Source organism: Palaemon carinicauda, chromosome 11 (genome assembly GCF_036898095.1).
Source record: "Palaemon carinicauda isolate YSFRI2023 chromosome 11, ASM3689809v2, whole genome shotgun sequence".
Lineage (NCBI taxonomy): Eukaryota > Metazoa > Arthropoda > Malacostraca > Decapoda > Palaemonidae > Palaemon > Palaemon carinicauda.
Window position 1 is genome coordinate 123,431,851 of NC_090735.1, and position 13,625 is coordinate 123,445,475.

The 13,625-nt window shown below is 37.1% G+C and overlaps 1 pseudogene; it reads right to left on the reverse strand.

Annotated features, from left to right (window-relative positions):
* Nucleotides 1-808: 808 nt before the first annotated feature.
* Nucleotides 809-13,625, reverse strand: part of LOC137649464 (moesin/ezrin/radixin homolog 1-like) — a 27,547-nt pseudogene continuing 14,730 nt past the window's right edge.

The following is a 13,625-nucleotide window of genomic DNA, read 5'->3' on the forward strand; positions in this document are numbered from 1 at the left end:
GAAACGTTTCCATTTCTCATATCTTGAAAAACGTTCAAGTTATTTTGTTTTAGTCTTTGATAGATAAGTGAGAAAGGAGGAGGGATAAGATCAAGGGAAGAGGTGAAAGATGAAAGGAAGTGGGATTTTTTTTTTAGTCTTTGACAGATAAGTGAGAAAAGGAGGAGGGATAAGATCAAGGGAAGAGGTGAAAGATGAAAGGAAGTGGGAGTTGTTATAGACGGGGCAGACCCCTTTGCTTGAAGTTGCTTTTTATGATGATAATTAAAGATGAGAACGTAGAATGAATTATATCCGAGATTTGCATCAGTACAATAGACCAAATTGACAGTAATTAGGTTCCCTGGTCTCAAAATTATGGTAAACTATTTATTGGAAATGAAAAAAAAAGAACTAAGAGTTTGTTTCTTTCTACAAAATACGGGGAATCCCCGTTTTTAAAAAGGAAAGGATCATAGATATTTGATAAATTTGGACACATAAAAGTATATATATATATATATATATATGTACATATGTTTATGTATGTATATATATATATATATATATATATATATATATATATATATATATATATATGTACATATGTTTATGTATGTATATATATATATATATATACATTTATGTATATATATACTCGTAATATAAATATACATACATATAAATAAATATATATATATATATATATATACTGTTTTATATATATATATATATATATATATATTTATATATATATATACTGTTACTATATATATATATATATATATGTGTGTGTGTGTGTGTATATATATACATACATACACATAATACATATAAAACCTACACTACATAAGCCTTTTAATACGCGCATAAATGAATTCCCCACACGCCAAATTATCCCCTGATAACACGAGGTCCATCATAAGATCGAAGTTGACTTCTCACTCCTACGTCTTATGCGTTTTCTCTCACTTTCCTCAGATAGCAGAAGCTTCTCCTCACTCCTCAGTCTCCTCCTACATGTTTTCGAACTGGTCCACGCGTCTCTTCGTGTTTCCTTTCCTCACTTCTCTCAGTGTCTTGTATTTCGTTTTACCCTCTTTGATGTTTAGGCTGTGGATGATGTCCAAGGGGGTCTCGGCGCCTTGTTTGCGCTCGGCTGCCAAAGACAGCTTCACTTCCTGTGGGAGATTATTATTATTATTATTATTATTATTATTATTATTATTATTATTATTATTATTATTATTATTATTATTATTATTATTAATAATAATAATAATAGAATTATTATTATTATTATTATTATTATTATTATTATTATTAATAATAATAATAATAGAATTATTACTATTATTATTAATATTATTATTATTATTATTATTATTATTATTAGTTAAGCTACAACCCTAGTTGGAAAAGCAAGATGCTGTAAGGCTGTATTGTTATTATTATTATTATCATTATGATAATAATAATAATGATAATAATAATAATAGTAATAATAATAATAATAGTACTGATAATAATATTAATAATATATATATATATATATATATATATATACATATATATATATACATATAGGTGTGTGTGTTAAGCACAAAATAGTAATTTTCTCTGCTATGTATCTAGAGCTACAAAAATCTGGAAACAATCTTGCATTCCATTGCAAAACAGTTCTCTGACTGAGAATAATCAGAAAAAAGCAAGACCCCAGAGAAATCGACTTTCGTACCTCCAGCAACTTCATCCTCCTCTTAGTGGTCGAGTCTTCCTTGGGCTCCTGAACCTCGAGCATATCAGGCGTGGGTGTGATATCAGGCATCTGGTAACTACCTCCAAACATGGAAGCCCTGCTGTTGGTCTCTGTCTTTATACTGGCACTGCTGCTGCTGCTGCTAGTGCTCGATTTCCTGCTGATGGAGCGACTGTCTACTGTCTCAGCCGCTTCGAAGCCATTGTAGGCGCTGCGCTCTAAGCCGACGTCTATTTTGTGCCCTGGGAAAAAGTCCGGCTGGATGACGTGCTTCTTCTTCTCTTCGTCGCTGGAAGAGGAGGAAGATGATGCCTTGCGGGCCAGGGCAGCACTGGCTAGGGCCTGGGTTGCTTCCTCTTCCCTTCGACGGGCCTCTGCCACTTCATCCTTCAGGGGGGAAATACATAAAGATTAATGAAGAACCGCCTTCTGGCAGATGTGCAGATTTTTCTGCATGTGATATCCCTTGACCTGTTTCATTCATTCTTACCAGAAGTACCAGAAGTAACGCCAGTAACTGACTTGCATTTCATTCATTCTTACCAAAAGCACCAGAAGTAACACAAGTAACTTAACTGACTTGCGCTTCATTCATTCTTACCATAAGCACCAGAAGTAACACAAGTAACTTAACTGACTTGCGCTTCATTCATTCTTACCATAAGCACCAGAAGTAACACAAGTACCTTGACTGACTTGCGTTTCATTCATTCTTACCATAAGCACCAGAAGTAACACAAGTACCTTAACTGACTTGCGTTTCATTCATTCTTACCAGAAGTAACATAAGTAAGTCATTTGTAAAACCGCTCGTTTGTTAGAAATTTTATTTGACATAAAATATCACATTTCCCTGAGATGGAGCCTTTGTAATGGGACAAACCTGGTGTAAGATTTCAAAAGTTATGATTGAGAAACAAACATAAGAACACAACCTAACTTAAAGTTCCCTACCTAACCTAACCTAGGAGCTGTATCCTACCTTAGACTGCCGTATTCTTAGCCTACCCGGAGACCAAGTCTGAACCCTGTGTTTTCTTCCCAACTGGCTTTGGTACTGATAAGGTAACATTTAATCATAATATTTCATAAATAAGAAAACTAGCTTCATTTTATCGTATTTTAAACTAAGATAAACAACTTCCCCTTAAATGAAATTGATTTGACAAGTAATAAGAAAGTTAACACCTGTCCCAACGAACAATAAGTTCCTGCAAAGATTCCAGACGAAATAAGCCCCACCTCCTGATGACGTCATAGCCAATCACGATGTCTCCCACGTTAGCAGCTGACAATTTGATTGGCTATGACGTCATCAGGGGTGGGGCTTATTTCGCCTGGAATCTCTGTGGCGACTACCGAGATGAGGAACCTCACCTGCAGCCTCCTCGTTTCCTCGTCCTTATACTGCACTTCATCCCTGATCCGCTCGACCTCATCTCTCTTGGTTCGAATCTCCTCCTCGAGCTTGGCCCTCTCCCCGGCCTCCATTTCCTTGGCCTCTTCGAGGCGCACCATCATGGTCCGCAATTCACTCTGCTTGTCCTCGAGTTCCTCCTTCGCTCTCTGCAACTCTCTGAGCTGCTCCTCCAGTTGCCTGATGGTCTGCTGAGCGTTGTGGAGGTCGCTCTGTCGCATTTCCATCTCTCGGTTCAGTGCCGCCAGGCGTTCCTCGACATCCTTCTGGCGTCTTTCCGCCTCCTCCCGGAGGGCGACTTCGCGTTCCAGTTTTTCCCTGTTGAGGTATATTTCTCATCAGAGAGAGAGAGAGAGAGAGAGAGAGAGAGAGAGAGAGTGGTGGTATTTGGGGACATTGTCACTGTCCCTTGTCTCTGCCATTCATGAGCGACCTTTGAACCATTAATTGGTTAAAATACATATCCAGAATGTTTATATATCCAGCTTGGTAAATACATGAAAAAAAAAAATATTAAAAACGAAAAACGGAGTTTTCGCGAAACGCATACAAAGGAATCAAAGAATTTCAAACGCCTTCAACGCCTCACCTATTAAACTTCCTAGAAGTCCTCTCCTCCCGCGCCTGGATCTTCATCTGCTGCACCTCGATGGTATCGGCCATGCGCCTCTTGACACTCAGGTCGTGGTTTCCCATACACAGCGTCAGGATCGTCTTGTTGACGCGCACGTGGGGCGCCGTGAAGACGAAGTCCTTCGCCGCCTTGTCCACGGGTTTGATGACGAACTTGCGGTTGTGGAATGTGATGTTGCGAATTTCCACCCAGGGGAAGCCGATCTTGGGGGTGAGTCTGTGGGGATTGAGGGTGAAAATATGTAAATAAATAAATAAATAAATAGATAAGTAAATAAATACGTTGGTGGATAAGTAGTTAAATGAATAATCGAATAATTAGACGGATAAGTAATTGAATATATATATATATATATATATATAGATATAGATAGATAGATATATATATATATATATATATAGATATATGAGCCCCTTTGCATCAATAGGCGTAGGAAGAGATAATGATGAGATATATATACACACACACACACATACATATATATATATATATATATATACATACATACATACATACAAGGCATTACATGAACTAACAAATAAATGATTGAATATGTAAGTAAAAAAATTAATTAACACATAAAAGGAAATAAGGAAATAAATAAATGAGAACAAATTAACAATAAATCATTCTAAAAACAGTAACAACGTCAAAACAAAAATGTCATATATAAACTATAAAAAGACTCATGTCAGCCTGTTCAGCATAAGCACATTTGCTGCAACTTTGAACTTTTGAAGTTCTACTGATTCAACTACCCAATTTGAAAGGTCATTCCACAACTTGGTCACAGCTGGAATAAAACTTGTAGAATGCTGTGTAGTATTGAGCCTCATGATGGAGAAGGCCTGGCTATTAGAATTAACTGCCTGCCTAGTATTACGAACAGGATAGAATTGTCCAGGGAGATCTGAATGTAAAGGATGGTCAGAGTTATGAAAAATCTTATGCAACATGCATAATGAACTAATTGAAGGACGGTGCCAAAGATTAATATCTAAATCAGGAATAAGAAATTTAATAGTCCGTAAGTTTCTGTCCAACAAATTAAGATGAGAATCAGCAGCTGAAGACCGGACAGGGGAACAATACTCAAAACAAGGTAGAATGAAAGAATTGAAACACTTCTTCAGAATAGATTGATCACTGAAAATCTTGAAAGACTTTCTCAATAAGGCAATTTTTTGTGCAATGGAAGAAGACACAGACCTAATGTGTTTCTCAAAAGTAAATTTGCTGTCGAGAATCACACCTAAAATTTTAAAAGAGTCATACAAAGTTAAATGAACATTATCAACACTGAGATCCGGATGTTGAGGAGCCACCGTCCTTGACCTACTTACAATCATACTTTGAGTTTTGTTAGGATTCAACTTCATACCCCATAATTTGCACCATGAACAATTTTTAGCAAGATCTCTATTAAGGGATTCAGCAACCCCAGATCTACATTCGGGAGATGGAATTGATGCAAAGAGAGTGGCATATGCAACAAGCTTGTTTTCTAGGCCAAACCACACCATATGTCATGTGTATATGGTATGAAAAGTAATGGGCTAAGAACACTACCCTATGGAACACTAGATATCACATTCCTGTACTCACTAGGGTGCCCATCAACAACAACTCTTAGAGATCTATCACTTAAAAAATCATTAATAATGCTAAGAAATCATCCACCCACTCCCAACTGTTTGAGTTTGAAAACAAGGGCCTCATGATTAACACGGTCAAAGGTAGCACTAGAATTAAAGCCAATCATACAAACTCCCTGACCACAATCAAGGGATTTCTGTACAGCATTGGATAAGGCATAAGGCAAGGCAATCTTAACTGACAGACAGACAACTTTAAAAAGACAGGTAGCCAGATTGGACAAAGAATGAAGAATTTAAAAGGACACTTACTTATCGGTCTTTTCATAGACGTTGATCCCAAGGGCGTCGACTCCCAAGTAAACCTCTGTCCCTCTCTTGTTCTTGATCTCGAAATAGTTGACTCCGTACATCTCGAGGTCTTGCGCCAGCTTCAGGTACTCCATCATGGCCTCTTCTCTGTAACGAGTGGAGATTTCAGTTAAGTCCCTTAGACATTCCTGACTCTTTATTTTAAATGGAAATTTGCAGTAACTACTTTCCTCTAGGGTAGAAGACACAAACCATTTCACCACGTTAAGGTATCTCCATTCAGAAAGGGATATACTGTGCTTATATATATATATATATATATATATGTATATATATATTTAATAATTTGGATTCTCTCTATACCTCGGGATCAGAGACGCAAGGGGGAATCTACTCAAAGATAATAGCCTCTGGTCGGCGGGGAAATCGAACCCTGGTCCGAAAACTTGCACGACAGTGACATACCATATAGCCACAAAGAGAGATATTAAGATAGTATAATATATGGCCTATTTAAATATGAAAACACGTCGAATTGTGTAAAATTTATCATATATATATGTATATATATATGAAACAAACTAAACACCTCTCGTTTAATTTTATACTACGAAACATTTTACTTATGCGTAGTTATGTTCTCTAACCATTTATTGTCGTTAATATAAACAGGCCTTATGCCTGCACTAGTCCTGCCTCTTTTACGCAGCCTCCCTAAGAGAGATAACTCGTGTCCTAATCCTTGTATGCAAAATATGTGTTTTATATGTCAAGGTTAATGAACCTAGAGTCATAATGTGACAGTATATTTCCATCACAGGGGAGAATTCCACAAAACCTAACAATTCAGCATGTTGAGAGAACAAGATTGCATCTTGCTTTTGAGAGTTAGTCAGTACCATTTGAGCGGCCAATAGACAAGGTACTCACCTGAGAGTATCGGCTGTACACAGCGTATTCACCTTTTGTAATAAAGTGAAAAAAAACCATGTTCCAATGTCTCATTATCCGTTGACATGGGACACATTTGGAAATATACTGTCACATTATGATTCTAGGTTCATTAACCTTGACATATAAAACACATATTTTGCAAACAAGGATTAGGACACTCATACAACTCTGAGATAACCATACCTGAGGAGTCCTTTGTGCTCTCTATACCAAACGGTGATCTTCTCTTCCCACTGATCTCTCGTGAGCTTGTGTTGGTCCATGACACGCTGGGGAAGCAGGCGATCGTTGGCCAGAAATCCCGGCTTGTGGTATTCGGGTATGAAGTCCCCGTACTTGGCCTGCACGGCGTAGGACGACAGGAGGGTCGCTGTTTCGGCGGGGCAGTAGATCTCGTCGCTGAGGATCGAGCTCTTCACTTGCAGGTAGAACATGCGCTGTTGAAGGATAGAGACAGGCTTGAAACATGTTAATGAAGGGTAGAGATGGGCTTAAAACAAGCCGATTAAGGATAGAGAAGCATGTTAATAAAGGATAGAGATAGGCTTAGATCAGGCCAATGAAGGGTAGAGATGGGCTTAAAACAGGTTAATGAAGGATAGAGATTGGCTTAAAACAGGTCAATGAAGGATGGGGATGGGCTTAAATCAGGTTGATGAAGGATAGAGATGGGCTTAAAACAGGTTGGTGAAAGATAGAGATGGGCTTAAATCAGGTTGATGAAGGATAGAGATGGGCTTAAAACAGGTCAATGAAGGATAGAGATGGGCTTAAAACAGGTCAATGAAGGATAGAGATGGGCTCCTCTTCATGGATCTTATAATGCATAGAACAGTCAGAGATGATCGAGAAGGATTGGACTGGATTGATAACAGGAAATTGGCAGACCTAGAGTATGCTGATAATACTTTCTTCATTGGCAGAACACCACAGGATTTGCAATGCTTGCTTATTAGAATGCATGAAATATAACAGCAGGTTGTGCTGAAGATAAATAGAAGAAAGACAGATGATGAGAATGGAGTATACAATGGAAGATGAAATATCATTGGAAGGAGAAAGGATTAATGAGGTAGAATCATTTAAGTATTTAGGAACTATGATCTCCAATACAGTGTTTAGTGAACGATTGAAAAAAAAAGCAAATCAGACAACGGCTAGGTTAAGTGAAATTTGGAAATCAAATCGCCTGAGATTACATATAAAAATCAGACTACATGTCAGTTTAGTGAGATCGGTGTTACTCTATGGAAACGAGTCATGGTATGACAATGAAACAATCTCCAATAGATTTAGTAGATTTGAGAACAAGGCCCTCAGAAGGATATTGCGAGTTATATGGCAGGACAGGATTAGAAATAAAACTATAAGAGAGATTACTCGAGTGCCCTATGTGGATGAAATCATGATGAGGGGTAGATGGAGACGGTTTGGACATGCTCTTCGCACCCCCCCCCCCCCGAGAGATTAGTTCACCAAACGTTCAGATGGGTTCCACAAGGCACTAGAAGAGTTGGAAGACCCTGGCCTACATGGCTAAGGATTATAAAGCGCGAAGTAGGTGATGAATGGAGAGGTATTGAATTAAAAGCTCAAAATAGAGATGACTGGCGAAATCTAACCGAGGCCCTTTGCGTCAATAGGCGTAGGAGGAGATCATGATGATGATTACTACTACTACTACTACTACTACTACTAGATAGGCTACAACCCTAGTTGGAAAAGCAAGATGCTCTAAGCCCAGGGGCTCCAACAGGGAAAAATAGCCCAGTGAGGAAAGGAAATAAGGAAATAAATAAATGAAGAGAACAAATTAACAATAAATCATTCTAAAAAAAGTAACAACGTCAAAACAGACATGTCATATATAAACTATTAACAACATCAAAAACAAATATGTCATAAATAAACTATAAAAAGACTCATGTCCGCCTGGTCAACAAAAAAGCATTTGCTCCAACTTTGAACTTTTGAAGTTCTACTGATTCAACTACCCGATTAGGAAGATCATTTCACAACTTGGTCACAGCTGGAATAAAACTTCTAGAGTACTGCGTAGTATTGAGCCTCATGATGGAGAAGGCCTGGCTATTAGAATTAACTGCCTGCCTAGTATTACAATTATAATTACAACTATTACTGTGAACTTTATACTCACAAGTGTAATCTCCTGAATGATTTCTTCACCGACGTCCTCAGGGTAGAATTTGGCTCGAAACCGGAACTGTAGAGGATTCTCGTATTTTTTGCCAACTTGGTCAAGTACCTGTAATAAAAAAAAACCTTTTAGTCTCTCTCTCTCTCTCTCTCTCTCTCTCTCTCTCTCTGTATCCTAGTTTTTATATGTCTCTGTATCTTAGTTTTATCTCTCTCTCTCTCTCTCTCTCTCTCTCTCTCTCTGTATCCTAGTTTTTATGTCTCTGTATCTTAGTTTTATCTCTCTCTCTCTCTCTCTCTCTCTCTCTCTCTCTCTTGATTATTTCGTTTACAATTGTATTTAATTTTAGATATCTTTAACTTTTATCATTCTCTCTCGCTCTCTCTCTCTCTCTCTCTCTCTCTCTCTCTCTTGATTAGCCTATTTCGTTTACAATTGTATTCAATTTTAGATATCTTCAACTTTGATCATCTCTCTCTCTCTCTCTCTCTCTCTCTCTCTCTCTCTTTTGATTATTTCGTTTACAATTGTATTCAATTTTAAATATCTTTAACTTTGATCATATCTCTCTCTCTCTCTCTCTCTCTCTCTCTCTCTCTCTTTCTCTTGATTATTTCGTTTATAATTGTATTTAATTTTAAATATCTTTAACTTTGATCATATCTCTCTCTCTCTCTCTCTCTCTCTCTCTCTCTCTCTTGATTATTTCGTTTACAATTGTATTCAATTTTAAATATCTTTAACTTTGATCATATCTCTCTCTCTCTCTCTCTCTCTCTCTCTCTCTCTCATTTGATCATTTCATTTACAATTGTATTCAATTTTAAATATCTTTAACTTTGATCATCTCTCTCTCTCTCTCTCTCTCTCTCTCTCTCTCTTGATTATTTCGTTAACAATTGTATTCAATTTTAAATATCTTTAACTTTGATCATCTCTCTCTCTCTCTCTCTCTCTCTCTCTCTCTCTCTTGATTATTTCGTTAACAATTGTATTCAATTTTAAATATCTTTAACTTTGATCATCTCTCTCTCTCTCTCTCTCTCTCTCTCTCTCTCTCTTGATTATTTCGTTTACAATTGTATTCAATTTTAAATATCTTTAACTTTGATCATATCTCTCTCTCTCTCTCTCTCTCTCTCTCTCTCTCATTTGATCATTTCATTTACAATTGTATTCAATTTTAAATATCTTTAACTTTGATCATCTCTCTCTCTCTCTCTCTCTCTCTCTCTCTCTCTCTCATTTGATCATTTCATTTACAATTGTATTCAATTTTAAATATCTTTAACTTTGATCATCTCTCTCTCTCTCTCTCTCTCTCTCTCTCTCTCTCTCCTGATTATTTCGTTTACAATTGTATTCAATTTTAAATATCTTTAACTTTGATCATCTCTCTCTCTCTCTCTCTCTCTCTCTCTCTATCTCTCTCTCTCTCTCTCTCGATTATTTCGTTTACAATTGTATTCAATTTTAAATATCTTTAACTTTGATCATCTCTCTCTCTCTCTCTCTCTCTCTCTCTCTCTCTCTCGATTATTTCGTTTACAATTGTATTCAATTTTAAATATCTTTAACTTTGATCATCTCTCTCTCTCTCTCTCTCTCTCTCTCTCTCTCTCTCTCTAAGGGGACAGTTGATAGAGGCATTCAAAATTCTTAAAGTAATAAAAAATGTAGATTACAACAATCTATTCACGCTTAGCACAAAATCAGTCCAGAGGTAACGGATACAAACTGGAATTGAAAAGATACAACACCACTCAATGTAGCAATTTCTTCACATACAAAATAGCAAATACTTGGAATAGACTTCCAGCGAATGTAGTGAACAGCAAAACGGTAAACGAGTTCAAGAATAAGTTAGACAAGATCATAAGAACTCTCTAAATGCTTAAACTAAATCCCTCTACCAAAGAGTAAACTGAGTCTCCCCGGATGGACTAAAAAGTCTTTGAGACATCCAAAATCTCTCTCTCTCTCTCTCTCTCTCTCTCTCTCTCTCTCTCTAGCTCATTATCTCTGTTTTCTGTATAGAATGTAAAACAAAGGCTGAACCAGACATGATTTCATGAACTATTCTTCCCTTATTCTTTTTAAAATCTTCCATTATTTCTATCTTCCCTTATTCCCTTTAAAATCTTCCATTGTTTTTATCTTCCCTTGTTGTTTTTAAAACCCACCATTGTTTTTATCTTCCCTTGTTCCTTTTAAAATCTTCCATTATTTTTATCTTCCCTTATTCCTTTTAAAATCTTCCATTATTTTTATCTTCCCTTATTCCTTTTAAAATCTTCCATTATTTTTATCTTCCCTTATTCCTTTTAAAATCCTCCATTATTTTTATCTTCCCTTATTCTTTTTAAAATCTTCCATTATTTTTATCTTCCCTTATTCCTTTTATAATACTCCATTATTTTTATCTTCCCTTGTTCCTTTTAAAATCTTCCATTATTTTTATCTTCCCTTATTCCTTTTATAATACTCCATTATTTTTATCTTCCCTTGTTCCTTTTAAAATCTTCCATTGTTTTTATCTTCCCTTATTCCTTTAAAAGTCTTCCATTATGTTTTTATCTTCCCTTGTTCCTTTTAAAATCTTCCATTATTTTTTTATCTTCGCTTATTCCTTTAAAAATCTTCTATTATGTTTTTATCTTCCCTTGTTCCTTTAAAAATCTTCCATTATGTTTTTATCTTCCCTTGTTCCTTTAAAAATCTTCCATTATGTTTTTATCATCCCTTATTCCTTTAAAAATCTTCCATTATGTTTTTATCTTCCCTTGTTCCTTTAAAAATCTTCCATTATGTTTTTATCATCCCTTATTCCTTTAAAAATCTTCCATTATGTTTTTATCTTCCCTTGTTCCTTTAAAAATCTTCCATTATGTTTTTATCATCCCTTATTCCTTTAAAAATCTTCCATTATGTTTTTATCTTCCCTTGTTCTTTTAAAAATCTTCCATTATTTTTTTATCATCCCTTATTCCTTTAAAAATCTTCCATTATGTTTTTATCTTCCCTTATTCCTTTAAAAATCTTCCATTATGTTTCTATCTTCCCTTGTTCTTTTTAAAATCTTCCATTATTTTTTATCTTCCCATATTCCTTTTAAAATCTTCCACTATGTTTTTATCTTCCCTTGTTCCTTTAAAAATCTTCCATTATGTTTTTATCTTCCCTTGTTCCTTTTAAAATCTTCCATTATTTTTATCTTCCAACATTACTTTTAAACTCTTCCAATACCCTTATTGCAAGGAAATCACCTTTCAAACTAATCCATATATCACTAACATACACAATCTATAGTCAATTCTTTTAAGTGAGGCAGATTCACACCGACTCGCAGGGGTGCCCTTTTAGCTGGGAAAAGATTCCTACTCGCGGATTGGTTGGACAAGACGATTTTAACCAATCGGATAGCATTTTAAGTGAGGCAGATTTACACCGACTCGCAGGGGTGCCCTTTTAGCTGGGAAAAGATTCCTGCTCGCGGATTGGTTGGACAAGATAATTTCAACCAATCAGATAGCAGGAAACTTTTCCGAGCCAAAAGGGCACCGCTGCGAATCAGTACAGAACCTCTGATTTCATCCTCCTACTACTTCTTCTTCTTACCTTCTTGGTGAGGACGAGCCAGGTGCTAAAACCTTTGTTATCGACGAACTGGAGACCGAAGAACCACACCTCCCGGAGGCCTATGGTTCGAACCACCTGGTCGAAGAGCATTTTCCCCCGTTGTCGAAGGCTTGATGGAGAACTCCAGTTCTGCGTCCATCGTAGTGATGCGCACGCTCACCTGGAAACAAAAACAGCAGACGATCTTAGAACAAAATAATTAGATAGCGTGGTAAGGTGAAGGATGTGGAGAGGGCGCATCAGGCAACCGACCCCTTAATGTACTGGTAAAGGGAACTAAGTAGAGGCAGAGTTTTAGAGAGCGAGACAAGGTGAAGGATGATATGGAGAGAAGAGGTTTGGTGGAAGAGCGTTGGAGAGGGTGGATCAGGCAACCGACCCCTTATTGTAGGGATAACGATGGGGAAGAAGAAGAATTAGATAGCTAAATAAGGTGAAGGATGATATGGAGAGAAGAGGTTTGGTGGAAGAAGATGCTTTTGATAAAAGGCATTGGAGAGGGAGCATCAGGCAACCGACCCCTTAATGTAGGAGTAACAGTGGAAAAGAAGATCGTAAAGGGAACTTATTAGAGGCAGAGTTTTAGATGGCGAGACAATGTGAAGGATAATGTGGAGAGAAGATGTTTGGTGGAGAGCATTGGGGAGGGGGATCAGGCAACCGACCCCTTAATGTAGGATAACATGGGAAAGAAGAATTAGAGGCAGAGTTTTAGATGGCGAGACAAGGTGAAGGATGATATGGAGAGAAGAGGTTTGGTAGGAAGAGCTTTGATAAAAGACTTTGGAGAGAGCGCATCAGGCAACCGACCCCTTAATGTAGGAGTACCAGTGGAAAAGAAGATCCTAAAGAACTAATTAGAGGCAGAGTTTTAGATGGCGAGACAAGGTGAAGGATGATATGGAGAGAAGAGGTTTGGTGGAAGAGCATTGGAGAGGGTGGATCAGGCAACCGACCCCTTAATGTAGGGATAACGATGGGAAAGAAGAATTACATGGTGAGGTAAGGTGAAAGATGATATGGAGAGAAGAGGCTTGGTGGAAGAAGATGCCTTTGATAAAAGGCATTGGAGAGGGTGGGTCAGGCAACCGACCCCTTAATGTAGGAGTAACAGTGGAAAAGAAGATTCTAAAGAACTAATTAGAGGCAGAGTTTTAGATGGCGAGACAAGGTGAAGG